Here is a 27689-nt window from a genome sequence, read left to right as displayed (position 1 = left end):
AGCGGTGAATGTACAGCAGGATGAAATAGAACGAAGAATGGGCTTCCAGTTAATTGGCTGTTTGATTTGGCCTAGTTTTGTGGTGACAAAGCTTTGGGCTTGGATAGTAGTGATGAAGACGGAAAGGAAAGAACATGAAGATAACTTTTATATGTGTGTCACATGGATGTGTGTGTTTGAGCAACATTTTTTAATGCAAGAAGTAGTTTCTAAGAAGGCCCAATAGAACTTGGTGAATAACTTTACTTGAGGGGAAGGAAGGAGAAGGAGTTAAAAGATTATTTTACTCTTTTAAAGTTGAGAGACAGAGAACCTTCTCTTTAGAAAATCTGAGGAAATAAGTTCTGTAATATACGTTGGCAGTCTAGTCCAGAGCATCTTGGTTAGCAGGCTACTGATTTCTAATTTTTGATCTTTTCTCTGCAGAGGGTTTTTCCCCTGAGCTTCTCATGCTTTCTTTAAGGAAAACCTAAGTCTTGCAACTTTTTTATTCTGTGTGTTCTCTCACTGATAAAGATTACTTAATCTTTGTGGGTTTCTATCCTTTGCTTATTTTGTGGTCTTTCATTCTGTCTGTATATAGACACTTAGCTCCCTTGATATTCTCAACTTTTTCCTTGATACTCTCAACTAACCTTTGGTTTAGTGTATAAAGAAATAAGAATTTTGTGCCTTTTCATAGGACTCTTTTGTTTTCATAAGGACTATTTTGTCCTTACTGAAACTCAGTGACTTTTTCTCTTTGATCGTTTGCTTATATTTTCTGTGCTTTTTGGAAGCCATAGTAGTAAGTAAGTGAAGTTTCAGGCTGAATTAAAGGTAGCAACTGAGAGGATTTTAACAGGTGAAAGCAGAGGGAAAATGTTAGGCTTTATGAGCCAGTAATGTTGCTGGTCATTTCTGGTACTGATCTTGGACTGTCCATACAGAATGTCAGACTTGGCTTGGTGTAGCTAGGGTACAGGACAGTGGTGAGTGGGCCCCAATGTGTCGCTTCAGTACACAGTGATAGTTCAGAGTGAAGGGTGAGCTCAAGGGTGTGGCGTCCTAGCATTTTGCAGTAGGTAAAGATCTTTGAATAAGAAAAAATAAAGGATGATCAGAACATCAGAACACACACAAGCAAAATAACAGACGGCATCTAGAGAAAAGCAATTTAATTGGTTGAATTTTTTCATTTGAGTTTCCTTCTCCCCTCCGAAGTTACTGAGTTCTTGGCAAATCCAGTTAACGTTCGCTGCAGTTTGCACTCAGACTGTTGACAAGACATCTCCATGGTTTGTGTGGAACCAGTGGACCAGGCAGAGTTCATGTCCAAGACGTTGGTAAATTTAGCACTCTGTTGAGGGACGTAAAGGACTTCCCACGCAGTGCAGTGGTACTTAGCACGATGTCACTTAGGGATGTAAAGCGTCTTTACAATAATCCCATCAGGAGGTTCTCTTTGCAATCATATTGTAAGTTTGTACCTGTTTCCTAGTTTGAATGCTCAAGGTAATAGTGGTTAAGAACAGTTAAACAGCAACCTCTTAGGAAGGCATTCTTAAAATAGTTTGGGTTGAGGAAAGTCCATAAAGACCACTTAGCTAGATGATGGCAGTCTGTTTTATTAATCTAGATGTTCTAATACAAGTAATATTTTAGTAGGTTTATGTTGTTGTTGTTGTTCAGTCGCTCAGTTGTGTCTGACTCTGCGACCCCATGGACTGCAGCACGCCAGGCTTCCCTGTCCTTCCCCATCTCCTGGACCTTGCTCAAACTCATGTCCATTGAGTCGGTGATGCCGTCCAACCATCTCATCCTCTGTCATCTCCTTTCCTCCGGCCTTCAATCTTTCCCAGCATCAGAGTCTTTTCCAGTGAGTCAGTTCTTCGCATCAGGTGGCCAAAGTATTGGAATTTCACCTTCAGCATCAGTCCTTCCAGTGAATATTCAGGACTGATTTCCTTTAGGATTGACTGGTTGGATCTCCTTGCTGTCCCAGGGACTCTCAAGAGTCTTCTCTAACACCACAGTTCCAAAGCATCAGTTCTTTGGTGCTCAGCTTTCTTTATGGTCCAGCTCTCATATCCATACATGACTAATGGAAAAACCATAGCTTTGACTGACAAAGTAATGTCTCTGCTTTTTAATATGCTGTCTAGCTTTGTCATGGCTCTTCTTGCAAGGAGCAAGTTTCTTTTAATTTCATGGCTGCAGTCACCATCTGCAGTGATTTTGGAGCCCAAGAAAATAAAGTCTGTCACTGTTTCAATTGTTTCCCCATCTATTTGCCATGAAGTGATGGGACCAGATGCCATGGTCTTAGCTTTCTGAATGTTGAACTTTAAGCCAACTTTTTCACTGTCCTCTTTCACTTTCATCAAGAGGCTCTTTAGTTCTTCTTTGCTTTCTGCCGTAAGGATGGTGTCATCTGCATATCTGAGGTTGTTGATATTTTTCCCTGCAATCTTGATTCTAGCTAGTGCTTCATCCAGCCCAGCATTTCGCATGATGTACTCTGCATAGAAGTTAAATAAGCAGGGTGACAATGTACAGCCTTGATGTACTCTTTTCCCAGTTTCGAACCAGTCCGTTGTTCCATGTCCAGTTGTAACTGACCTGCATACAGGTTTCTCAGGAGGCAGGTCAGGTAGTCTGGTATTCTCAGCTCTTGAAGAATTTTCCACAGTTTGTTGTGATCCACACAGTCACAGGCTTTTGCATAGTCAATGAATCAGAAGTAGATGTTTTCCTCGAATTCTCTTGCTTTCTCTATGATCCAGTAAATGTTGGCTATTTGATCTCTGATTCCTTTGCCTTTTCTAAATCCAGCTTGAACATCTGGAAGTTTTCAGTTCATGTATGGTTGAAGCCTAGCTTGGAGAATTTTGAGCATTACTTTGCTATTGTGTGAGATGAGTGCAGTTGTGCAATAGTTTGAACATTCTTTAGCATTGCCTTTCTTTGGGATTGGAATGAAACCTGACCTTTTCCAGTCCTGTGGCCACTGCTGAGCTTTCCAAATTTGCTGGCATATTGAGTGCAGCACTTCAACAGCATCATCTTTTAGGATTTGAAGTAGCTCAGCTGTAGTTCCATCACCTCCATTAGCTTTGTTCGTAGTGATGCTTCCTAAGACCCAGTTGACTTCGCATTCCAGGATGTCTGGCTCTAGGTGAGTGATCACACCATCATGGTTATCCTGGTCATTAAGATATTTTTATATAGTTCTTCGGTGTATTGTTGCCACCTCTTAATATCTTCTGCTTCTGTTAGGTCCATACCGTTTGTGTCCTTTGTTTTGTCCATCTTTGCATGAAATGTTCCCTTGGTATCTCTAATTTTCTTGAAGAGATCTCTAGTCTTTCCCATTTTATTATTTTCCTCTGTTTCTTTGTGTTGTTCATGTAGGAAGGCTTTCTTATCTATCCTTGCTATTCTTTGGAACTGCCTTCAGATGGGTATATCTTTCCTTTTCTCCTTTGCCTTTTGCTTCTCTTCTTTTCTCAGCCATTTGTAAGACCTCCTCAGATAGCCATTTTACCTTTTTGCCTTTCTTTTTCTTGGGGATGGTCTTGATCACCACCTCCTGTACAATGCTATGAACCTCTGTTCATAGTTCTTCAGGCACTCTATCTATCAGATCTAATCCCTTGAATCTGTTTGTCATTTCCAGTGTATAATTGTAAGGGACTTGATTTAGGTCCTGCCTGAATGGCCTAGTGGTTTTCCCTACTTTCTTCCATTTAAGTCTGAATTTTGCAATAAGGAGTTCATGATCTGAGCCACAGTCAGCTCCAGGTCTTGTTTTTGCTGACTCTATAGAGCTTCTCCATCTTTGGCTGCAAAGAATGTAACCAGTCTGATTTCGGTGTTGACCATCTGGTGATGTCCATGCGTAGAGTCGTCTCTTGTGTTGTTGGAAGAGGATCTGCACTGTGACCTGTGCGTTCTCTTGGCAAAACTCTGTTAGCGTTTGCCCTGCTTCAGTTTTGTACTCCCAAGGCCAAACTTGCCTGTTACTCCAGGTATGTCTTGACTTCCTAGTTTTGCATTCCAATCTCCTGTGATGGAAAGGACATCTTTTTTTGGTAAGTTTTTATTTTCTCACTTTCCTTTCATTTGTAATATTTCTTCTTCCTTGTCTCTAGAAAAGGGAGTGGTGCAAGGCACATATTGAGTGATTGAGTGATCAAGTGGAGTGGGGAAACAAAATGGAATGAGCGTATGAGGATTTCACTCACCTCACAAGGCTTTTTTTCTTTTTTTTTCTCTGACTCATACAAGAAAACTTAAGCTGTAAGTGGTAAAAGTTTTTTTTATTTTGGGATCTTAATGTAGATTCTTTGCATTAGAAATTGCTCCAAAGCTTTATGGGTCAAAGAAAATAAGTCCGTTTGTGTCATGAGTGGGTATCAAAGCCTTGTTGTTAATTAGATCCGAATGTTGTCTGTCTTTCATTTTGGCGAGCTCATATGCAGCCCGACCCTTGGGGCTAGCGTGCTGTGTTCCCAGCCGCACGCTCCTTCCTGACCATTAGGAAGTCTCTGGTCTGTATTGTCCCTTGCAGCTGGTAGGAGGTGGGCGTCTTCCACTTCTCCCTCCTCAGCAGGCTGCCCAGGTCCCCAGGGCTGAGGTGAGCCGTTATCACCCAGCAGAGTGTGACTCCTGTGTCCCGCTTGGGCGCTGCTCTGCAGCCCTGCCTAAAAAGGCCCAGGCTAGTGCTCAGGGACAGGGTTTTTAAAGAGCAATGTGTGTATCATTCAGTGCAGTCTACTGCAAAATCTGAAGGAGGAAAAATCCTCCCAGGAAGCAATTCCACTTTTCTAGCCAGGTTTCCAGAACCATTAGCTCCTTATAGACACTGCTTCTGTTTATAGATGTTGAGTTGTTAAGGGTTTACCAGTTATTTTTTCCTTCTGGTTTAATCACAGAACCTAGTTGAGAACTCTTACTTGTGAGAACTGAATGCTGACTTTATGCGGATGTTTTAAAAATCTAGTCTGTAGAGTTTGAAGTATGGATGCTAGTCTGTATTTTAAGCAAGAGAGTATTAGATGTTCTTGTGGTGGAAACTGAGACTTCATAACTCCTGCAATCTACTTATAGCCTTGGGCCAAGACACAGTGCCCCTGGGACACACGGGGTCTTTTTTCCTATTTGGAAATTTATTCCTATTAGGATACTATAACCAAACAGAGGACTATTTCCTTCACAAGAATAAGTTCAGCATTACTAATATTTGAAAAGCTTTTGAAGTTCTAGCTTATGTTTGGCAAATATATATTTTTTCCTTTTTAACATTTTTAACAGCTTTGGTTATTTTTTATTGTTGTTTTAAAAATTTACAAGAGGACAGTTGAAAAAAATTTTGAACTAGAGTTCTGAGTTTTAATACATGTATATATTTATGTAACCAGGACTACAGTCAGGATACAAAACAGATCCATCCCCTCAAAAAGCCCTCTGCTGCCCATTTGTAGTCAAGCTCTCTAATGTGTGATCTCTGCCAGCTCCCAAATGGCTCTCTGTTCTGTGGTTTTGTTTTTTTTTTATAATGTCATTTAAATAGAATCATGCTATAGAATAGAATCTTTTGAAATTACCTTCTTTCACTCAGCATGGTACCTTGGAGATTTATCTATGTTGTTATGTTTATCAATAGTTTGTTCTTTTTTGTGTGTAGTGGTATCCCATTGAATGGTTATATATCAGTTTGTTTATCCATTCATTTGTTGAAGGATATTTGAGATATGTCCAGTTTCAAGTGATTATGAATACTGCTGCTATAAATGTATAGGTTTTGGTATGAATCTGAATTTACAGTATTCAAAGATATCTGTAAGGGTGAATTGCTGAGTAATAGAAACTATTAAACCATTTTTTTCAAAGTGATTATACCATTTTGCTTTTGCATCAATAGTGTGTGAGAGTTGTCGTTAATATCTTCATTTGCACTTGGTATTGTCAGAATTTTTGTTTATTTTTTAGTTGTATTGTGGTAAGAGCACCACAGAGATCTTTTCTCTTAACAAAATTTTAAGTGTACATTGTTATTGACTATAGGTCCAGTGTTTTACATGGATTTCTAGAGCTTATTCATCTTGCTTAATTGAAACTTTCTGTCCAGTGATAAGCAACTTCCTATTTCCCTCTTCCCCCAGCCCTGGCAAACATCATTCTACTTGGATTCTATGAATGTGACGATTTTGTATGTCTCGTATAAGGGTAATTACGCAGTATTTCTCTTTCCATGACTGGCTTATTACACTTAGTATGATGTCCTCAAGGTTCATCCATGTTATAGAATATGTCAGAATTTCTTCCTTTTTAAAACAAGCTGAACAGTATTCCTGTGGCTGTGTGTTTTCTTTGTGTGTTCATCTATAGATGGACATTTAGGTTGCCTCCCTATCTTGGTAACTATTGAACGGTGCTGCAGTGAACATGGTATAGCTAATATTTCTTCAAGATCCTGATTTTAATTCTTTTGGAGAACTACCCAGAAGTGAGACTGCTGGATTGTATGGTAGGTCTAGTTTTCATTTTTTGAAGAATTTCCATACTGTCTTCCACAGCAGCTACACCGTTTTGCATTCCCACCAACAGTGTGCCAGGGGCTCCAGTTTCTCTGCATCCTTTTGAGCGCTTGTTACCTTTTTTTTTTTTTTTTTTAAATAATAACTGTCTGACAACTGTGAGGTGATTGCTAACTGTAGTTTTTTTTAATTTAATATTTCATTAGAAGATAATTGCTTTACAATCCTGTGTTAGTTTCTGCCGTGCAACTGTGTCAGTCAGCTGTACGTATACATATATCCCCTTCCTCTTGCACCTCCCTCCCTCCCATCCCCTCCCACACCTCTAGGTCATCACAGAGCACCAAGCTGTGTTCCCTGTGCTATACAGCAGCTCCATGCCAGCTGTCTGTTCTCACTGTAGTTTTGATTTCACATTCTCTTGATGGTTAGTGATATTGAGCATTCAGATTTTTTATTTTGACTATTTTAACAGGCCTGTGGTGGTATCTCATTGTGGTTTCAATTTGCTTTTCCCTAAGAGCTAATGATCTTGAGCATTTTTCACACATATATTGTCATCCGCATGTCTTAAGTGTCTTAACCAAATCTTTTATTCAAATCTTTTGCCCATGTTTTAAAATGAGTTATTTGTTTTATTACTGTGAGTTTTGAGAGCCTTTTTAAAAAATCATGTAACCTGGATATCAATCGTCAGGTAAATTACTTGAACATGTTTTGCCTTGGTGTGTAGCTTTTCTTTTTCTTCTCTTTACAGTGTCCTTTATAGAGCTAATGCTTAAATCTTAAGTAAGTTTAATTTGTCAGTTTCTTTCTTTGATGGGTCATGTTTTTGATGTAAGTAAGAATTCTTTATATAATCCAAGCTTGCAAATATGTTCTTTGCTTTCCTCCAGGAGTTTTATGGTTTTGCATTTTACATTTAGATGTATAATTCATTTGAGTTAATTTTTGCATTGAATATGAAATTTAGGTAAAAGTTCATTTTTATATATTTATTTTGCAGATAGATGTATGATTGTTCTAGCACCATTACTATTAAAAAGGCTATCCTTTTCCCCTTGAATTGACTTTGCACTCTTGTCAAAACTCAATTGACAATATTTGTTTTGGCCTTTTTCTAGATTATTCCATTTCATTGTCATATGTATCTGTCCTGTCACCAGTACCACACTGATCTGATTATAGATATGTAACTTTACAGTAAGGCTTAAAATTATGTAGTGTGAGTCTTCCAATTTTATTTTCTTATTTCAAAATTGTTTGACTATTAATAGTTCTTTTGCTTCTCCATTGAATTTCATAGTCAGCTTGTCTATGTCTGCAAAAAACACTGGAGGAAGTAGTGGTAAACCACTCTCATATTCTTGCTGCAAGAACCCCGTAAACAGTATGAAAAGATAAAAAGATATGACACTGCAGGATGAGCCCTCCAGGTTACAAGGTGTCCAGTGTGCTCCTGCTGAAGAGCAGAGGACAGTTACTAATAGCTTCAGAAAGAATGAAGTGATTAGGCCAAAGCAGAAATGAAACTCAGTTGTGAATGTGTCTGGTGGTGAAAATAAAGTCTGATGCTGTAAAGAACAGTATTGCATAAGAATCTGAATCAAGGTAAATTGGATGTGGTCCAGCAGGAGATGGCAAAAGTGAACATTGACATCTTAGGAATCAGTGAACTAAAATGGACCAGGATGGGTTAATTTAATTCAGATGACCGTTATGTCTACTACTATGGGCAGGAATCCCTTGGAAGAAATGGAGTAGCCCACATAGTCAACTGAAGAGTCCAAAATGGAGTACTTGGGTACAGTCTCAAAAAAGAATAATCTTGGTTCATTTCCAAAGCAAACCATTCAACATCACAGTAATTCAAGTCATGCCCCTACCACTGATGCTGAAGAAGGTGAAGTTGAACAGTTCTGTGAAGACCTACATGACCTTCTAGAACTAACACTAAAAAAAGATGTCCTTTTCATCATAGGGGATTAGAATGCAAAAGGAGGAAGTCAAGAGACACCTGGAGTAACCAGCAAGCTTGGCCTTGGAGTACAGAATGAACCAGGGCAAAGGCTAACAGAGTTTTGTCAAGAGAACACATTGGTCCTACCAAATACCCTTTTCCAGCAACACAAGGGATGACTCTACACATGGACATCACCAAACGGTCAATCCAGAAATCAGATTGATTCTGTTGTTTGTGACCAAAGATGGAGAAACTATACAGTCAGCAAAAAACAAGACCTGGAGCTGACTGTGGCTCAGATCATCAGCTCCTTGTTGCAAAATTCAGGCTTAAATTGAATAAAGTAGGGAAAACCACTAGGCCATTCAGGTATGACCTAAATCAAATTCTGTATGATTATCACAGTGGAGGTGATGATTAGATTAAAGGGATTAGATCTGATATAGATAGAGTACCTGAGGAACTGTGGATGGAAGTTCGTAACATTGTACAGGAGGCAGTGACCCAAACTATCCCCAAGAAAAATAAATACAAGAAGGCAAAATAGTTGTCTGAGTAGGTTTTACAAATAGCTGAGAAAGAAGAGAAATGAAAAGCAAGGGGGAAAGGGAACGATATACCCAAGTGAATGCAGAGTTCCAGAGAATAGCAAGGAGAAGTAAGAAGGCCTTCTTCAATGGACACTGCAGAGAAGTAGAGGAAAACAATAGAATGGGAAAGACTAGAGATCTCTTCAAGAAAATCAGAGATACCAAGGGAACATTTCGTGCAAAGATGGGCTCGATAAAGGACAGAAACAGTAAGGACCTAACAGAGGCAGAAGAAATTAAGAAGAGGTGGCAAGAATACACGAAGAACTACACAGAAAAGGCCTTAATGACCAGTATAACCACGATGGTGTGGTCACTCACCTAGAGCCCGACATCCTGGAGTGTGAAGTCAAATGGGCCTTAGGAAGCATTACTACAAATAAAACTAGTGGAGGTGAGGGAATTCCAGCTGAGCTATTTCAAATCCTAAAAAATGATGCTGTTAAAGCATGGCACCCAATGTGAGCAGCAAATTTGGAAAACCCAGCTGTGACCACAGGACTGGAAAAGATCAGTTTTCATTCCCAAAGAAGGGCAGTGCCAGAGAATGTTCAAACTACTATACAGTTGTGCTCATTTAGCATGTTCGTATGTTAGTAAGGTTATACTCAAAATCCTTCAAGTTAGGCTTCATTAGTACATGAACTGAAAACTTCCATATGTACAAGCTGGGTTTAGAAAAGGCAAAGGACCCAGAGATCAAACTGCCAACATTTACTGGATCATAGAGAAAGAAGAGAATTCCAGAAAAACCTCTTCTTCTCCTTCATTAACTACACGAAATCCTTTGTGTAGATCACAACAAACTGGAAAATTCTTAAAGAGATACCAGACCACCTTATGTGTCTCCTGAGAGACCTGTATGGGGGGTTAGAAGCAATATTTAGAACCTTACATGGAACAACTGACTGCTTCCCAGTTGGGAAAGGAGTACAACAAGGCTGTATATTGTCACCCTGTTTATTTAAATTCTGTGTAGGGTACATCATGTGAAATGCTGGGCTGGATGAATCACAAGCTGGAATCAAGATTGCAGGGAGAAATATCAACTTCAGATATGCAGATAATACCACTCTAATGACACAGTGAAGAGGAACTAAAGAACCTCTTGATGAAGGTGAAAGAGGAGAGAGAAAAAACTGCTTAAAACTCAGTATTAAAAAAATCTAAGGTCATGGCATCCGGTCCCATCACTTCATGGCAATTAGAAGGGGAAAAAATGGAAGCAGTGACATCTTATTTTCTTGGGCTCCAAAATCACTGCAGATGGTGGCTGCAGCCATGAAATTAAAAGATGCATACTCCTTGGAAGGAAAGCTATAACAAACCTAGACAGTGTATTAAAAAGCAAAGACATCACCTTGCCAACAAACGTCTGTATAGTCAAAAGTTATGGTTTTTCCAGTAGTCATGTACAGACAGATGTGAGAGCTGGACCATAAAGAAGCCTGAGTGCCAAAGAATTGATGCTTTAGAACTGTGGTGTCGGAAAAGACTCTTGAGAGTCCCTGGGACAGCAAGGAGATCCAACCAGTCCATCCTAGAGGAAATCAACCCTGAATATTCATTGGAAGGACTGATGCTGAAGATGAAGCTGCAGTACTTTTGCCTCCTGATGCAAAGAGCCGACTCATTGGAAAAGACCCTGATGCTGGGAAAGGTTGAAGGCAAAAGAAGAGGGCGGCAGAGGATGAGATAGCATCACCGACTCAATGGACATGAATTTGAGCAAACCCTGGGAGATAGTGAAGGACACGGTAGCCTGGTGTGCTGTAGTCCATGGGGTTGCAAAGAGTCAGAAATGACTTAGCAACTGAACAGCATTATAGTTCTTTTGTCTTTCCACTGAATTTCCTAGTTTGCCTGTGTCTGCAGAACTCCTGCTAGCATTCTGCTTGTGCTGTGCTTTGTCTCTCAGTCATGTCTGACTCTCTGCAGCCCCAAGGACTGTAGCCCCCCAGGTTCCTCTGTCCATGGAATTTTCCAGGCAAGACTGCTTGAGTGGGATGCCATCTCCTATTCCAGGGGATCTTCCTGACTCAGGGATCGAATGTCTCCTGCATTGGCAGGTGGATTCTTTACCACTGAGCCTCCTGTGAAGCCCTGTTTTGCTTGGGACTGCATTAAATCTGGAGATCAGTTTGAGAATTGATAATTGTGTCTTCCAGTCAATGAATATGATAAATGTCTTCATCATTTATTTAGGTAGTATTTTATTTCTTTTATCACTTCATATGGTTTTTCCATTAGTCGTGTACAGATGTGAGAGTTGAACCATAAAGAAGGCTGAGTGCTGAAGAGCTGATGATTGGACGTGACTTAGTGACAGAACAACAACAGTCATTTTATAGTTTTCAGCATATAGGTTTTCATATATTGTTAGATTTATACCTAGTTTTAAGCTATTGTAAAATTTAAAAATTAAGTTTCAGTTTCTAATTCATTCCCAGGATATAGAAATAGGATAGATTTTTTTCGTATTGAAGTTGTGTCTTACAGCCTTATTAAACTGTTTAATTCTAGGAGCTTTATTTTGGGTTTTTTTTACCATGATGCTTGGTATATAGGATTTCAAATTCCCCAACCAGGGTTAAACCTGTGCCCCCTGTAATGGAAGCATGGAGTCTTAACCACAGAACCGCCAGGGAAGTTATGTCATCTGTAAAAAATGAGTTTTATATCTTTCTTTCTAGTCTTTGTCCTTTTTATTTCTTCACCTCCTCCACCGTTAATATAGCCTTCTAGTAAGATATTGCATGAAAGTGTGAAAGTGGACCTTCTTGCTTTCTTCCTGATCTTCGGGAAAAAGCATGTAGTTTCTTCCCATTAAGTATGATGGTAGCTGTTAGTTTTTGTAGATACTCTTTCTCAGGTTGAATAAATTCCCTTCTGTTCCCAATTTGTTGAGAGTTTTTTCGGGAATGGATGTTGAATTTTGTCAGATGCTTTTATGTATTAGTTGATATAATTATGTGATTTTTTTCAAATTATTTAATCTGTTAATATAATGAATTATACTGATTGATTTTCAAATATTGACCTACCCTTACCTTCTTGGGGTAAACACCCAATTGGTTGTGATGTGTTCTTCTATATTGTTGAATATGATTTGCTAATATTTGTTGAGTTTTGCATCTGTGTTTATGAAGATATTAGTACTAGTTTTGTTATTTTTTTTTGTGCCATCAAGTTTTGGTATCAGGATAATGCTGGTCTTATAAAATAAGTTTAAAAGTGTTCATTTTGGGGAAGAGGAAATGTAGAATTCCTTTTTAAAATATTTGGTAGAATTCTTCAATGAACTATGCATAGGGTTTTCTTTGTGTGGGAGTTTTTAACTATAAATTAAACTTCTTTAATAGATATAGAACAATACAAGTTGTCTAATACTTTTTGGGTAAGTTCTGGTACTTTGTGGTTTTTAAGGAGTTGGCGCATTCATCTAAGTTGTCAACTTTATGTACATAGATTCATTCATGGTATTTTCTTAGTATCCTTTTAGTGTCTGCTACTGCTGCTGCCTTCTGCTAAGTCGCTTCAGTCATCCCTGGGATTCTCCAGGCAAGAACACTGGAGTGGGTTGCCATTTCCTTCTCCAGTGCATGAAAGTGAAAAATGAAAGTGAAGTCTCTCAGGCGTGTCTGACTCTTCATGACCCCATAGACTGCAGCCTACCAGGCTCCTCCGTCCATGGGATTTTCCAGGCAAGAGTACTGGAGTGGGGTGCCATTGCCTTCTCTGCCTTTTAGTGTCTGGGTCTATATTAATATCCTTTCATTCTTAATATAGATAATTTGTATATTCATTCTTTTGTTTTTGTTTTACTAGAAGTTTATCAATTTTATTCATCTTTTCAAAGAACCTATTTCTGATTTTATTGATTTTTCCTCTATTTTTTTCTGTTTTCAATATAATTGATTTCTACTCTTCTTATTTTTTCCCTTGTGCTTACTTTGAATTAATTTACTCTTTTTTTAAGGTGAAAAACTATGTTTTTTTAGATCATTGGTTTGAAACCTTTCCTTTTTTAAAATACAAGCTTTTAATACTATAAATTTCCCTATAAGCACTGCTGTGGTTGCATTTGTACAAATTTTGATATGTTGAAACTTCTTCTTTGACCAACGAATTCTTTAGAAGTGTGTTGCTTTGAGTGTTTGGAGTATTGGGAGATTTTCCAAAGTCTTTTATTTTATTGATTTCTAGTTTAATTCCATTATGGTCGGAGAACATACTTTGTATGATTTCAACATGTTTAAATTTGTTGAGGTTTGTTTTATAACCCAAGATATGCTCTATCTTGGTGAATGTCCTAGGTGCACATGAGTAGAGTGTATATTCTACTGTTAGGTGGAATGGTCTATAAATGTTCATTATAGGCAATTGGTTGTTCAGTTCCTTGGTATCCTTGATTTTTTTTCCTACCAGTTTTACTCAGATATAATTGATGTGGAACACTGCCTAAGTTTAAGGTGTATAGTGTAATAATTTGACTTATATACATCATGAAATGATTACTGCAAAAAGTTTAGTGAGCATCTGTCATCTTATGTAGGTATAAGATTAAAGAAATAGAAAAAATTGTTTTTGTTGTAATGAGAACTCTTAGGATTTACTTTCTTAATGGCTTTCATATATAATATATAGCAGTATTCATTATATTTATCATATTGTACATTCTATCTCAAATACTTAGTTTTTGTATAACTGGAAGTTTCTTCCTTTTGATCGCCTTCATCCAGTTCCCCCTCCTTCCACCTCCTACCTCTGATAACCATAAATTGGATCTTTTTCTGTGTTTGTTTTCGAAGAATAACTGATCTACAACACTATGTTTCTGTTACACAACATAGTGGTATACTTCTGTACATTTCAAAATGATCATCATGGAAGTCTAGTTACAATATGTCACCATACAAAGACATTACGTAGTTATTGACTATATTCCCTACATATACATTTCATATCCATGACTCATTTATATAGCAACTGAAAGTTTGTATTTCTTAATCTCTTTTACTTCTTACTTTCCTCCCCTCACTCTCCTATAGCCTTGATTTTTTTCCTTCTCCTTCTTAAAAAAATTAAAATGTGATTTATTTATTATTCAATTGCAACATTATATCCTACCTCTTCTTTATTTTTTCAGACTTATTGAGGTATTATTGACAAATAGGAATTATATATATTTAACATGTACATGTTTTGATATCCTTGATAATTTTCTGTTTACTTGTTCTGTTGAGGACTGAGAAAGGAAAACTGAAGCCTCTAAAGTTGTAGATTTGTCCGTTTCTTCCCTTAGTTCCATCAGTTGTTGCGTCATATATTTTGAAGCTCTTTTCTTAGATACATACACATTTAAGATTGTGTTTTATTTTAGTGAATTGACCCTTTTATCATTATTTACTATCCTTTTTATCCCTGATAATTTTCCTTGTTTAGAAGTCTGCTTTATCTGATATTAATAAAGCCTATTAACATACAGTTAATATAGTTCTGATAACTCATTTTCATAGTATATTCTTACCTCCTTCTTTTACTTACATTTTTTATAATAATTTCACATTTATAAAGGAGTTGCAAAAATAACACATAGAGTTTCTATATGCCCTTTATTTAGCTTTCCCTAATGTTAACATATTACATAAAACCATACTACATTTATCAAAACTAAGAAATTAACATTGGTATATTACTCTATTAACTAAACTACAGAATTTCATAGATTTCACCAGTTTGTCTACTAATTTTTTTTTTTTCCTTTTCTATAATTCAGTCCAGGCAGCCATAATAGCATTTAGTATCCTTTCATTTTTTAACCTATGTATATCATTGTATTGAGCAGGTTTCTGGTAGACTACACACAGTGTGTCTTTTTTTGCAAATCCATCCTGATAACATCTCTTTTAATTGATGTGTTTAGACCATTTACATTTAATCTAATTATTGATATTTTAGATCTAGGTCTGCCGTTTTGTTATATTTTTCTGTTCTTTCTATTTTGTGTTTCTTTGTCTCCCTTTATGTCCTTCTTTTGGATTATTTGAACTATTTTAGTATTCTGCTTAGAGGGCTTCCCTGATGGCTTAAAGCGTCTGCCTCCACTGCAGGAGACCCGGGTTCGATCCCTGGGTCAGGAAGATCCCCTGGAGAAGGAAATGGCAACCCACTCCAGTACTCTTGCCTGGAGAATCCCATGGACGGAGGAGCCTGGTAGGCTACAGTCCATGGGGTCGCAAAGAGTCAGGCACGACTGAGCGACTTCACTTTCACTTTAGATTTCTCTATTGAGTTTTTGGTTTCCCTGGTGGCTCAGATTGTAAAGAGTCTGCCTGCAATGTGGGATACCTGGGTTTGATTCTTGGGTTGGGAAGATCCCCTGGAGAAGGGAATGGCAATCCACTCCAGTATTCTTGCCTGGAGAATTCCATGGACAGAGGAGCCTGGTGGGCTACAGTCCATGGGATCACAAAGAATCAGACATAAATGAGCGACTGACACACACACATACACACTGAATTTTTACTGCTTTTTTATTTCAGTGTTGACTAGGAATTACAGTACACATATTCAAGTATTATACTTAAAACTAATATTTATCACTTCAAGTAGAATATAGAAACTTTAGTACCATAAAGATTGGTTTGCCCTTCCTTTTTATCTTGTAGTGGTCATACGCGTACCATCTTTAGTCATTGAAAACCCCATCAGACATTGTTATAATTTTTGCTTTCGATCATCTTCCATCTTTTAAAGAACTTAGAAGTAAAATAGGCTGTATCATTTACTCAGATATTTGCCATTTCTAGTGCTCTTCCTTCTTTCCTGAAATTTTGTTCCCATGTTGTATCATTTCCTTCCATCCAAAGAACTTTCTTTAGCATCTTTGGCAAGTCTGCTAGTGATGGCTTCTCTTGGTTTTCTTTGAGAATTTATTTCATCATTTTTGAAAGCTGTTTCACTGGATATGCAGAATTCTGGGCTTGGCCGTTGTTTTCCAGCACTTGAAATTCTTTTTCCACTGTTATCTGTTCTCTGTGGTTTCTGATAGGACATTCACAGTCATTTGAATTATTTTTTCCCCATATGTAATGCATTCTTTTTCTCTGACTGCTTTCAAGATTTTTCTTTTCCTTTGCTTTAGATTTTACTTGGCAAGAATTTCTTTGAGGTTATTCTGATTGATATTCACTGAATTTCTTGAATCTATAAGTTTATGTCTTTTACTAAAGTTGGGGAGTATTGAGCTATTATTTCTTGAAATATTTTTCTTTTTGACCACACCACACATCTTTTGGGATCTGAGTTCCCCGACCAGGGATTGAACCTGGGCTCATGGCAGTGAAAGTGCCAAGTCCTAACCACTGGACCACCAGGGAATTCCCTCAAATATTATTTCTGTAGCATACTCTTTCTCCTTTACTAATCGGCCTTTGATGATACAAATGTTAGGCCTTTTGATATTTTCCCGTGGGTCCTCAAGGCTCTGTTCATTTTTGTTTTCCAGTCTTTTTTCTCAGTTGTTCAGCTTGGATCATTCTGTAGATCCATTTTCAAGTTCACTGACCTGTCATTTCAGTTACACTGTAGAGTCCAACTAGTGAATTTTTAAATTTCTGTCATTATATTTTCTAGTTTAGATTTTTTCATTTGGTTCTTCTCCTTCTTCATCTATTCTTTGTCAAGACTGTCTACTTTTCCTTTCACTTCAAGATCATTTGTCTTTATTTCTTTGAGCATGATTATAATATGTGCTTTTGGGTCAGTTCAGTTGCTCAGTCATGTCCGACTCTTTGAGATCCATGGACTATAGCATGCCAGGGTTCCCTATCCATCACCAGCTCCCAGAGCTTGCTCAAACTCATGTCTCTTGAGTCAGTGATGCCATCCAACCATCTCATCCTCTTTCGTCCTCTTCTCCTCCTGCCTTCAATCTTTCCCAGCATCAGGGCCTTTTCTAGTGAGTCAGTTCTTCACATCAGGTGGCCAAAGTATTGGAGCTTCAGCTTTAATATCAGTTCTTCCAATGAATATTCAGGACTGATTTCTGTTAGGATTGACTGGTTTGAACTCCTTTGGTTCAGTTCAGTTGAGTCGCTCAGTAGCGTCTGACGCTTTGTGACCGCATGGACTGCAGCACACCAGGCCCACCTGTCCATCACCAACTCCTGGAGTTTACTCAAACTCATGTCCATTGAGTCGGTGATGCCATCCAACCATCTCATCCTCTGTCGTCCCGTTCTCCTACAGCTTTCAATCTTTCTCAGCATCAGGGTCTTTTCCAATGAGTCAGTTCTTCACATCAGGTGGCCAAAGGATTAGAGTTTCAGCTTCAGCGTCAGTCCTTCCAATGAATATTCAGGACTAATTTCGTTTAGGATGGACTGGTTGTATCTCCATGCTGTGCAAGGAACTCTCAAGAGTCTTCTCCAACATCACAGTTCAGAAACATCAATTCTTTGGTGCTCAGCTTTCTTTATAGTTCAACTCTCACATCCATACATGACTGCTGGAAAAACCATAGCTTTGACTAGATGGACCTTTGTTGGCAACATAATGTCTCTGCTTTTTAATATGCTGACTAGGTTTGTCATAGCTTTTCTTCCAAGGAGCAAGCATCTTTTAATTTCATGGCTGCAGTCACCATCTGCAGTGATTTTGGAGCCCCCCAAAATAACTGTTTCCATTGTTTCCTCATCTATTTGTCATGAAGTGATGGGACCATGTGCCATGACCTTAGTTTTTTGAATGTTGAGTTTTAAGCCAGCTTTTTCCACTCTCTTCTTTCACATTCATCAAGAGGCTGTTCACTTCCTCTTCGCTTTCTGCCATAAGGGTGCTGTCATCTGAGTTTATATAATTATAACATCTTGAAGTTGGTATCTGTTGATTATCTTTTCCCTTGTGAGATGTTGAAATTTTCATCTTTTTGTACGGGTTGACCCTTGAACAGTGTGAAGGTTATGGACACCAGCCCCCATGCAGTCAAAAATCCACATTTAACTTTGTCATTTGCCCTCCATATCAGCAGTTCCATATCTGTGGGTTCAGCCAGCTGGAGATTGTGTAGTATTATTGAAAACAATTTGTGTATAATTGGAGCCACACAGTTCAAACACATGTTGTTGAAGTGAAGAAGTAAAAGTTGCTTGGTCATGTCTGACTCTTTGTGACCCCCATGGATTGTAGCCTGCCAGGCTCCCCTGGCCATGGACTTGTCCAGGCAAGAATAGTGGAGTGGTTGCCATTCCCTTCTCCAGGGATCTTTCTAACCCAGGGATGGAACCTGGATTTCCTGCATTGCAGGCAGATTTTTACCATCTGAGCCACAAGGGAAACATGTTAAAGAGTCATCTGTATATCAGTTTGGATTCATATTCTGACATTTAAAAAATTATATGAGACTTTGGATCTTGTTCAAATCCTATAGATTTGTTTGTTTATGTGATCAGGCAGGCAGTCTAGTTAGGTTCAGGCTGAAAATACCTATTTGCCTTCTTTGGGCTGGAGTTCAATATCAGTTTAGTTTTCAAAGTGCTGTTTGCTGTGTTATTTGTATCTGTTCCATGTACACACCAGCCAGTGGCTAGTCTCCAACTTGGGCAGTGGTATACCTCATAGATCAATTGTCAAAATCTTCAGTGTGTTGTTTAGGGTCAGATACTTTCATGTGCAGCCTGGGGGTGATTCCTGAAGTTCACATACAGCTTCATTGAGCTCCCTCTTCTTTCTGTTGTTAACCCAGACTTTCCAGTTACAAAGGATTCTCCTTGCTTCACTTGCTAGAAAGCTGAGACTTGAATTTCTCTGCTCTGCCTTGCACATCCTGTGATTACCTTTCCCTTGAGAACCAAGTGACAGGAGGCTCAGGAAAGAAAACAAAGCAACGGAGTTTCCTTCAAGGCTCCTGGGATCACAGTTCCTCTGGTCAGCGAAAAGGTTTTCCTTTCTGACTGCTGTTGTCATTGCAACTGCTGCCTAGTTACCTTGAAGGTAGGGCAAGAGGACAGAAGGGAAAAAATCAGGGGGTTGCCTCTACTCCCTTTGACCTTTAGGGAATCCCTTTACTGTTTCTGGGGCCAAAAATGGAGGTCTACTTGGAACTTTTTCTTTCTGTACCTGGTGCACAGTTCTGAGTTTGGGCTGCCCTTGAGTCCAGGCCAGGAGATACTCCGTTCAGTTCAGTTCAATTTAGTCGTGTCCGACTCTTTGCGACCCCACGGACCGCAGCACGCCAAGCCTCCCTGTCCATCACCACCTCCCGGAGTCTACCCAAACCCATGTCTATTGAGTCAGTGATGCCATCCAACCATCTCATCCTCTGTCATCCCCTTCCCCTCCTGTCTTCAATCCCTCTCAGCATCAGGGTCTTTTCCAATGAGTCAGCTCTTCGCATCAGGTGGCTAAAGTATTGGAGTTTCAGCTTCAACATCAGTCCTTCCAATGAGCACCCAGGACTGATCTCCCTTAGGATGGACTGGTTGGATCTCCTTGCAGTCCAAGGGACTCTCAAGAGTCTTCTCCAACACCACAGTTCGAAAGCATCAATTCTTCGGCGCTCAGCTTTCTTTATAGTCCAACTCTCACATCCATACATGAACACTGGAAAAACCATAGCCTTGACTAGATGGACTTTTGTTGGCAAAGTAATGTCTCTGCTTTTTAATATGCTATCTAGATTGGTCATAGCTTTCCTTCCAAGGAGCAAGCGTCTTTTAATTTCATGGCTGCAATCACCATCTGAAGTGATTTTGGAGCCCAGGGGATACTAGAAGAAGCAGAAAGGGAAACTCCATAGATTTTATGATATTTTGAGCCATGGTTTTTTCTCTGTCCACCAGCTATCAGTTACTTTTTAATCTTGAGATAATGTATGGAGCAGCTCTGGAGTTTAGCTGAATTCCCTGGGAGGAACACTGTGGAATGTACTTACTCCATCTTAATTGGAACCAGAAACTTTGGCTATTTATTAGACACATTTTAAGAGAGGACAAGATAGACCGGGGCAAAAAAGGTGGTGGCTTCAAGGCAGGTTATCAGTCTTGAAAGATCAAGTGACTGGACTAACAGGCCTTAGGGTCCCTAATGGAGAAGACACCCCAAGGAAGGACTCCAGTGTTTTTGGTTCAGGGTGCTCTTTCTTCCTTCTTTTTAATTTTTTAATTTAAATTAAAATTTAAAAAGAGATTGTATTTGTACTTAGTACAAAATCTGGAAGTTATAAAGGTAATAAAGTTAGAGGTACTCTACTTACTTATCCACTGGCCACCCAGTTCCTGCCCCTGGAGGCACCCATGTACTAGTTTCTTCTGTGTCCTTCCAGAGGTGTTCCACACAATACCATGTATAAAATGGGAATATGTGTGCATATAGCAACAAGAACAGTCGTGTGCTATGCACACTGCTCTATGCTTTGCTTTCTCACTTAGTATGTCCTGGAGACTTTCCATAGCAGTGTCTACAGAAGGCCTCATTCTTCTTAGCAGCTGTGTAGAATGCCATTTAAAGAATATATTATGATTCATTTAATGAGTCCTTTATTGATAGATTTTATTCCACCAATAAATGTTTATTCAGCCCTTTGTTATTACAGGAAAGTTGCATTGCATATCCTTGTCTACCTCTATGACATATGTGGGGCAGTATCTATAGAATAAATACCTGGAAGTGACATTGCTGGGCAGGAAAGGATGTGTGTTCACTGAAAGTTACCAAGTTGTTAATAGCATATTGATATCTTATTTCACACAACTGCAGTTTTTTAAACCTCTGTAAGGAGAGGACTATTAGATGACGTAATAGAAACCTTCATATAATCTTAAGTCTTTCTCTATCTCTGGCTGATATCTAACTCTGATTGTGCCTGGATTTTTACCAACATGATGTGGAAGAAAAGGAAAATGTGTCAATTGGCATTTTTCTTCTTTCTCGTCCTTGTTATTCTAGTAAGAGACATGCCAACAAGCTGTGGGGAAAAAAAAATATTGTAAAATTACTAAATGGGAAACATCCGAAAGGAAGGCTGTGACAATCAGGAGGATGTGGATGACCAGTCCAACTGATGGGCAGTCAGCTCCAAATCCTCAGATGCTGGTTTGCGTTAAAGCCTTTCTTCTGAGGAACATTTTGTCCATTGTGTGTGCTTACCTATATAACCATGTCTGTATAGGTAGGTAGAGAGGGCTGGAGAAAGCTGTTATCATTCACTGTACTGATGGTGAAACAGAGGCCTTACAAATATAATGATGTTTTCTGACCCCTGGATCACCACATTTGATGTGAAAAAGTTGAATGTGAGGCAGTCTTGGAGACATATTTAATATAGATACCAAAGAGTTGTCACTTCAGGGTTTTTTGATGGTTTATGGTGTTTATTTCCAATAAAGCAAGGCTTTATTGGAAAATCTGTATGTCAGCTTTTCCAGTATGATGGAGCATTTTGCTAGTAACCTTCCTTTTGATCCTTTTGATGTGACACCTGAGACTAGAAATCAGATCAGTGGGGTGCTCAAAAATCTTCATAATTACTTGGCTTTGACTGTGTCATTATCTGCTTCAATTAATTTTAATAAAATAAAATTAGCTATAAAATTGATTTTAAAAAAAGACTTAAAAAAATCTTTTGGGGGTTTTTTTGATTTGGCATCTGGACAGGGACTTGAAAAGACTATTTTTAAAGTGAATGATGTGTGGCTTTCCCAGAGAGAACTCTAATTGGGTAGATGAGTAAGTGATGAAACTGGTTTGGGTGGCTCTTCAGATAATCATCTTGTTTTTAATTTTTATACCTTTAAACCTAGATTGTTTGAAATTTTTGGATGGGCATGTATAACTTTTTTAAAGAAATGTAATATACTAGAAAACAAAGGAAAACAGCTATCTTGGAAGGCTGTGTGTTTAATACAGTGAAACAGTTGTTCCAGAAAACATTATTGGTGTTTCTTGTTTGAAATTGCCTTTCAAACCTATTCTACATCAGTCAGAAAAAAAGGAGGGGGGCTGTAGAATCAGATAGCACTGTGGGGCAAACTGGGAAAGTAAAGTGTGACCCTTCTTTACAATGACTTGAGTAGAGCAGGCTTACTGGAAGATGCTGAGGATGGCTCATGGCATATCCTTGGTCTTTCCTCAGATTGTGGCTTTCTAGAGCAGTGCAGTAGAGGAAAGACTGGAGAAACTTTTGATTGTTTAAGTGCTTTATCTTTTACTTTTTATCGTCATAAAGTTTTGTGACCTTCTCTGCTTATCATATAAAAAGTTTATCAAGAGTGCTTATCACAAACTCGCCATGTCTGTTTGGGTCTAGAAATTCTCTTTTGAACATTACAAAATTTGGATTTAGAGATCAGAGTCAGTATGTATCTTTCTGAGAAGGCAGCCTGTGCATTCTCTGAATTCTAAATCATTACCCTAAATACTGCGGATTTTCACTTGGGTTCAGTTCAGTTCAGTCGCTCAGTCGTGTCCGACTCTGCAACCCCATGAATTGCAGCACGCCAGCCCTACCTGTCCATCACCATCTGCCGGAGTCCACCCAAACCCATGTCCATCGAGTCGATGATGCCATCCAACCGTCTCATCCTCTGTTGTCCCCTTCTCTTTCTGCCCTCAGTCTTTCCCAACATCAGGGTCTTTTCCAATGAGTCAGCTCTTCACATCAGGTGGCCAAAGTATTGGAGTTTCAGCTTCAACATCAGTCCTTCCAATGAGCACCCAGGACTGATCTCCCTTAGGATGGACTGGTTGGATCTCCTTGTAGTCCAAGGGACTCTCAAGAGTCTTCTCCAACACCACAGTTCAAAAACATCAATTCTTTGGCACTCAGCTTTCTTTATAGTCCAACTCATAGCCTTGACTAGATGGACCTTTGCTGGCAAAGTAATGTCTCTACTTTTTATGCTGTCTAGGTTGGTCATAACTTTCCTTCCAAGGGGTAAGCGTCTTTTAATTTCATGCTGCAGTCACCATCTGCGGTGATTTTGGAGCCCAGAAAAATAAAGTCAGCCACTGTTTCCACCGTTTTCCCATCTATCTGCCATGAAGTGATGGGACCAGATGCCATGATCTTAGTTTTCTGAATGTGGAACTTTAAGCCAACTTTTTCACTCTCCTCTTTCACTTTCATGAAGAGGCTCCTTAGTTCTTCTTCACTTTCTGCCATAAGGGTGGGGTCATCTGCATATCTGAGGTTATTGATATTTCTCCCAGCAACCTTGATTCCAGCTTGTGCTTCCTCCAGCCCAGCATTTCTCATGATGTACTCTGCATATAAGTTAAATAAGCAGGGTGATAATATACAGCCCTGACGTACTCCTTTACCTATTTGGAACCAGTCTGTTGTTCCATGTCCAGTTCTAACTGTTGCTTTCTGACCTGCATATAGGTTTCTCAGGAGACAGGTCAGGTGATCTGGTATTCCCGTCTCTTTCAGAATTTTCCACAGTTTATTGTGATCCACGCAGTCAAAGGCTTTGGCATAGTCAATAAAGCAGAAATAGATGTTTTTCTGGAACTCTCTTGCTTTTTCCATGATCCAGCGGATGTTGGCAATTGATCCCTGGTTCCTCTGCCTTTTCTAAAACCAGCTTGAACATCTGGAAGTTTACGGTTCACATATTGCTGAAGCCTGGCTTGAAGAATTTTAAGCATTACTTTACTAGCGTGTGAGATGAGTGCAATTGTGTGGTAGTTTGAGCATTCTTTGACGTTGCCTTTCTTTGGGATTGCAATGAAAATTGACCTTTTCCAGTCCTATGGCCACTGCTGAGTTTTCCATATTTGCTGGCATATTGAGTGCAGCCCTTTCACAGAGTTATCTTTCAGGATTTGAAATAGCTCAACTGGAATTCCATTGCCTCCACTAGCTTTGTTTGTAGTGATGCTTCCTAAGGCCCACTTGACTTCACATTCCAGGATGTCTGGCTCTAGATGAGTGATCACACCATTGTGATTATCTGGGTCGTGAAGATCTTTTTTGTACAGTTCTTCTGTGTATTCTTGCCATCTCTTCTTAATATCTTCTGCTTCTGTTAGGTCCCTACCATTTCTGTCCTTTTATTGTGCCCATCTTTGCATGAAATGTTCCCTTCGTATCTCTAATTTTCTTGAAGAGATCTCTAGTCTTTCCCATTCTATTGTTTTCCTCTATTTCTTTGCATTGATCACTCAGGCTTTCTTATCTCTCCTTGCTATTCTTTGGAACTCCACATTCAAATGGGTATATCTTTCCTTTTCTCCTTTGCTTTTTGCTTCTCTTCTTTTCACAGCTATTTGTAAGGCCTCCTCAGACAGCCATTTTGCTTTTTTGCATTTCTTTTCTATGGGGATGGTCTTGTCTCCTGTACAATGTCACTAACCTCCATCCATAGTTTATCAGGCACTCTGTCTATCAGATCTAGTCCCTTAAAGCTATTTCTCACTTCCACTGTATAGTCATAAGGGATTTGATTTAGGTCATACCTGAATGGTCTAGTGGTTTTCTCCACTTTCTTCAATTTCAGTCTGAATTTGGCAATAAGGAGTTCATGATCTGAGCCACAGTCAGTTCCCAGTCTTGTTCACTTAGGAATGCAAAATACATTGTAATGATGACCTGGTAGATAGTGAGTTCTCAAAATTGTGATAGTAATGGTGGATGTCAGCTGTTGCTCATCAGTTCAGATACTTTATGCAGAACCTGTGCAGTTATTTGACTGCAGACTAGGACATTGCTACTATCAGTTTATGTACACAGTGGTGCTTCTGGGAATCATTTAATCTGGACACAGAGAAACTGGGATAGTTCAGCTTTCTTTAGTTCTGTGTCAGAGGCAATAGTGAACAAGAAGGAAGGAGCAGAGTCTTAGTCACAGCTCTAGGCCTTTTATAGCAGGCCAGGGTCCAGACCAGACAAGTAAGAGTCCCAAAAGAGGCCAGAGTTCTGCTACATGGGCAGAAATGGCCAGGGAAACCTACTTACACCCATCGAAGGTATGGGAGAGAAGGAAGGCATTCTTAATCAAAGATAGAACTTGTAGCCCTGTGTGTGCTGTGCTTAGTCGCTCAGTCGTGTCCGACTCTTTGTGACCCCATGGACTGCAGCCTGCCAGACTCTTCTGTCCATGGGGATTCTCCAGGCAAGAATACTGGGGTGGGTTGCCATGCCCTCTTCCAAAGGATCTTCCCAACCCAGGGATTGAACCCAGGTCTCCTGCATTGCTGGCAGATTCTTTATATACTGAGCCACCAGGGAAGCTCATGTAGTCCTATACCCGGAGGATTATTTCTGCCTCTGGTAGAGAAGCACCAAACCATGAATGTGCTATGGGAAAGCATTTTCTTCATCAACAGAACTATCATTACAGTAGATTCAGTCTATAAGATAACATGTCAGGAGCACTTCATTTCCTCTCTGTAAAAAGATACACCCAACAGTGTGACCCTATATTTCTGTTATACGGAACTTTTGCAAATAAAAATTTAATTAGTAAATTTTTCCTCGCTAATTTGACCCTACATTAGTGCTGCCGTTGTTTAATTGTTCAGTCATGTCTGCGTCTTTGCGACCCCATGCACTGTAGCTGCCAGGCTTCTCTGTCTTGTCTCTTCCCAGGCAAGAATACTGAAAGGGGTTGGCATTTCTTTCTCAAGGGGATCTTCCCAACCCAAGGACTGAACCCAAGTCTTCTGCACTGGCTGCAAATTCTTTACCACTGAGCTGCTAGGGAAGCCCTATTAGATTATTTTTAAAAATCAACTTTTAATTTTCGAATAACTTTGGATTTACAGAAAAGCTGCAAAGATAATTCAGAGAGTTCTTGCATGCATCACTCACATTTCCCGCAGTGTTCACGTCTAACATCACTGTCATGTATTTGTCAAAACTAAGAAACCAAAATTGGTGCATTTACTGTTAAATTCAACACTTTGGATTTTACCCGATCTTTCACTAATCTTCTTCTGTTCCAAGGTTCAGTTTAGTGTACCTCATTGCATTTGGTCATTGTGTCTCTGTCCTTGGGCTCCTCTGGTCTGTGACCATTTCTCAGACTTTCCACGATTTTTATGACTGGCAATTTTGAGGAGCACTGGTGAGTAATTTTGTAGACTGCCTGTCTGTTGGGGTTTCCTGAAGTCTTTCTCAGGATTAGACTCGGGTTGTGGGTTTTGAGGAAGAACACCTTAGAGATGAAATGCCCTCTTCAGCATATCCTGTCTGGGGATATGACACTAACACTACCTATCACTGGTGGTGTTAACCTTGATCGCTTGGTTAAGGTGGTATTTGCCAGGTTTCTCCACCATAAAGTGACTGTTTCCTTTCCATATTCTCTGGAAATGAGTCAGTTAAGTCCAGCTCACTCTTGGGGGAGGAGGAGTGAGGATTAAGCTCCACTTCCTGGAGGAAGTAATATCTGCACATATTATTTGAAATTTTTCTATAAAGGAAGACTTACTCTTTTTAGCCGTATGTTTATTAATTGTCATTAGTTTATATCAGTATGAACTCGTATACTTTAGGTTATCATTCAGTACCATGCAGTTTATTTTATTGCTCAAATTGTTGCAGTTTTAGCTACTGGGAACTATTCCAGGTTGGGTTCTCTATCCCTTTGACATGCCCACGTCCTTTTGCCACTTGAGCACTTCCTTACTTTCTGAAACTAGGAGATGTTCCAAGCTCCTCTTGTATTTTCCCTGTCCTTGCTCTTGAATCAGCATTTTCTTCAGGAGCCTTGGTTTTTTTCTTTGGAGAAACCAAGATCTGAGCATTGGGTGTACACATTGCTAGTAAGCCCTCAGCAGAGAGAGCTAGGAAATACACATATGTGGACTAACCCATGTGTATATACATATGTAAATCACTCCTATATATCCACCTGCATACACACTGAAGTGAACACGGATCCACACTCTCGTCTCTGACTCTAATGCAGTACCACAGAGTTTATTCTAGCTTTCCCCCCTTAATATCTGAAATTCCTTCTCTGACAGCGAGAAACCTGCCTGTCACCATCCACCATAATAGATGGTGGGTTTCCTTACTTATTTAATTCTGTATACATGTGAGACAGGTTCAGAAGTGTTAACCCGTATTTCTCTGAGCAACAGATTTGCTAACCAGGGTGCAGTGTTTATGTATAGTTCCTTTTGTCTTTAGCCTTATAGTTTCCTGTTGAAACATTTTCCAAGGTTACTTCGGTTTCACCTCACTTCCTTCAGTGAGTTTTTAAATTATATTATTACTTATTATATTTATTTATATAATAAATATAGTTTTATATTTATATAATAAATATAGCTTTATATTTATGTTTATAGTTTTTATTGTATTATTACTTAATTTATATTAAGTTCATTTGTGACAGTCTGCGTTCTATCTTGGGATCCCTTGACATCCTTTTTGATTTTTAAAAAAATTATGTATATTAAGGTTCACTCTTGGTAAGGTATGTTCAGATGGTAAAGAATCTGCCTGCAATTCAGGAGACCTGGGTTCAATTCCTGGGTCAGGAAGATCCCCTGGAGAAGGGAATAGCAACCCACTCCAGTATTCTTGCCTAGAGAATCCCATGGATAAAGGAGCCTGGTGGGCTACAGTCCATGGGGGTCACAAAGAGTCAGGCACAACTG

General features: G+C 39.2%; 1 protein-coding gene and 1 non-coding gene across 2 annotated transcripts in view; one reads left to right on the top strand and one right to left on the bottom strand.

The window, feature by feature from the left end:
* Positions 1 to 27689, top strand: part of SCN8A (sodium voltage-gated channel alpha subunit 8) — a 200094-nt gene that overhangs the window by 9196 nt on the left and 163209 nt on the right. The gene's annotated exons all lie outside the window — the stretch shown is intronic.
* Positions 16384 to 16456, bottom strand: TRNAE-UUC (transfer RNA glutamic acid (anticodon UUC)). The gene has a single exon. It is a non-coding gene; the product is annotated as a tRNA-Glu (tRNA).

The sequence above is a fragment of the Ovis aries genome, chromosome 3 (assembly GCF_016772045.2).
Source record: "Ovis aries strain OAR_USU_Benz2616 breed Rambouillet chromosome 3, ARS-UI_Ramb_v3.0, whole genome shotgun sequence".
NCBI lineage: Eukaryota > Metazoa > Chordata > Mammalia > Artiodactyla > Bovidae > Ovis > Ovis aries.
This window is presented reverse-complemented; position numbering and strand designations above follow the sequence as displayed.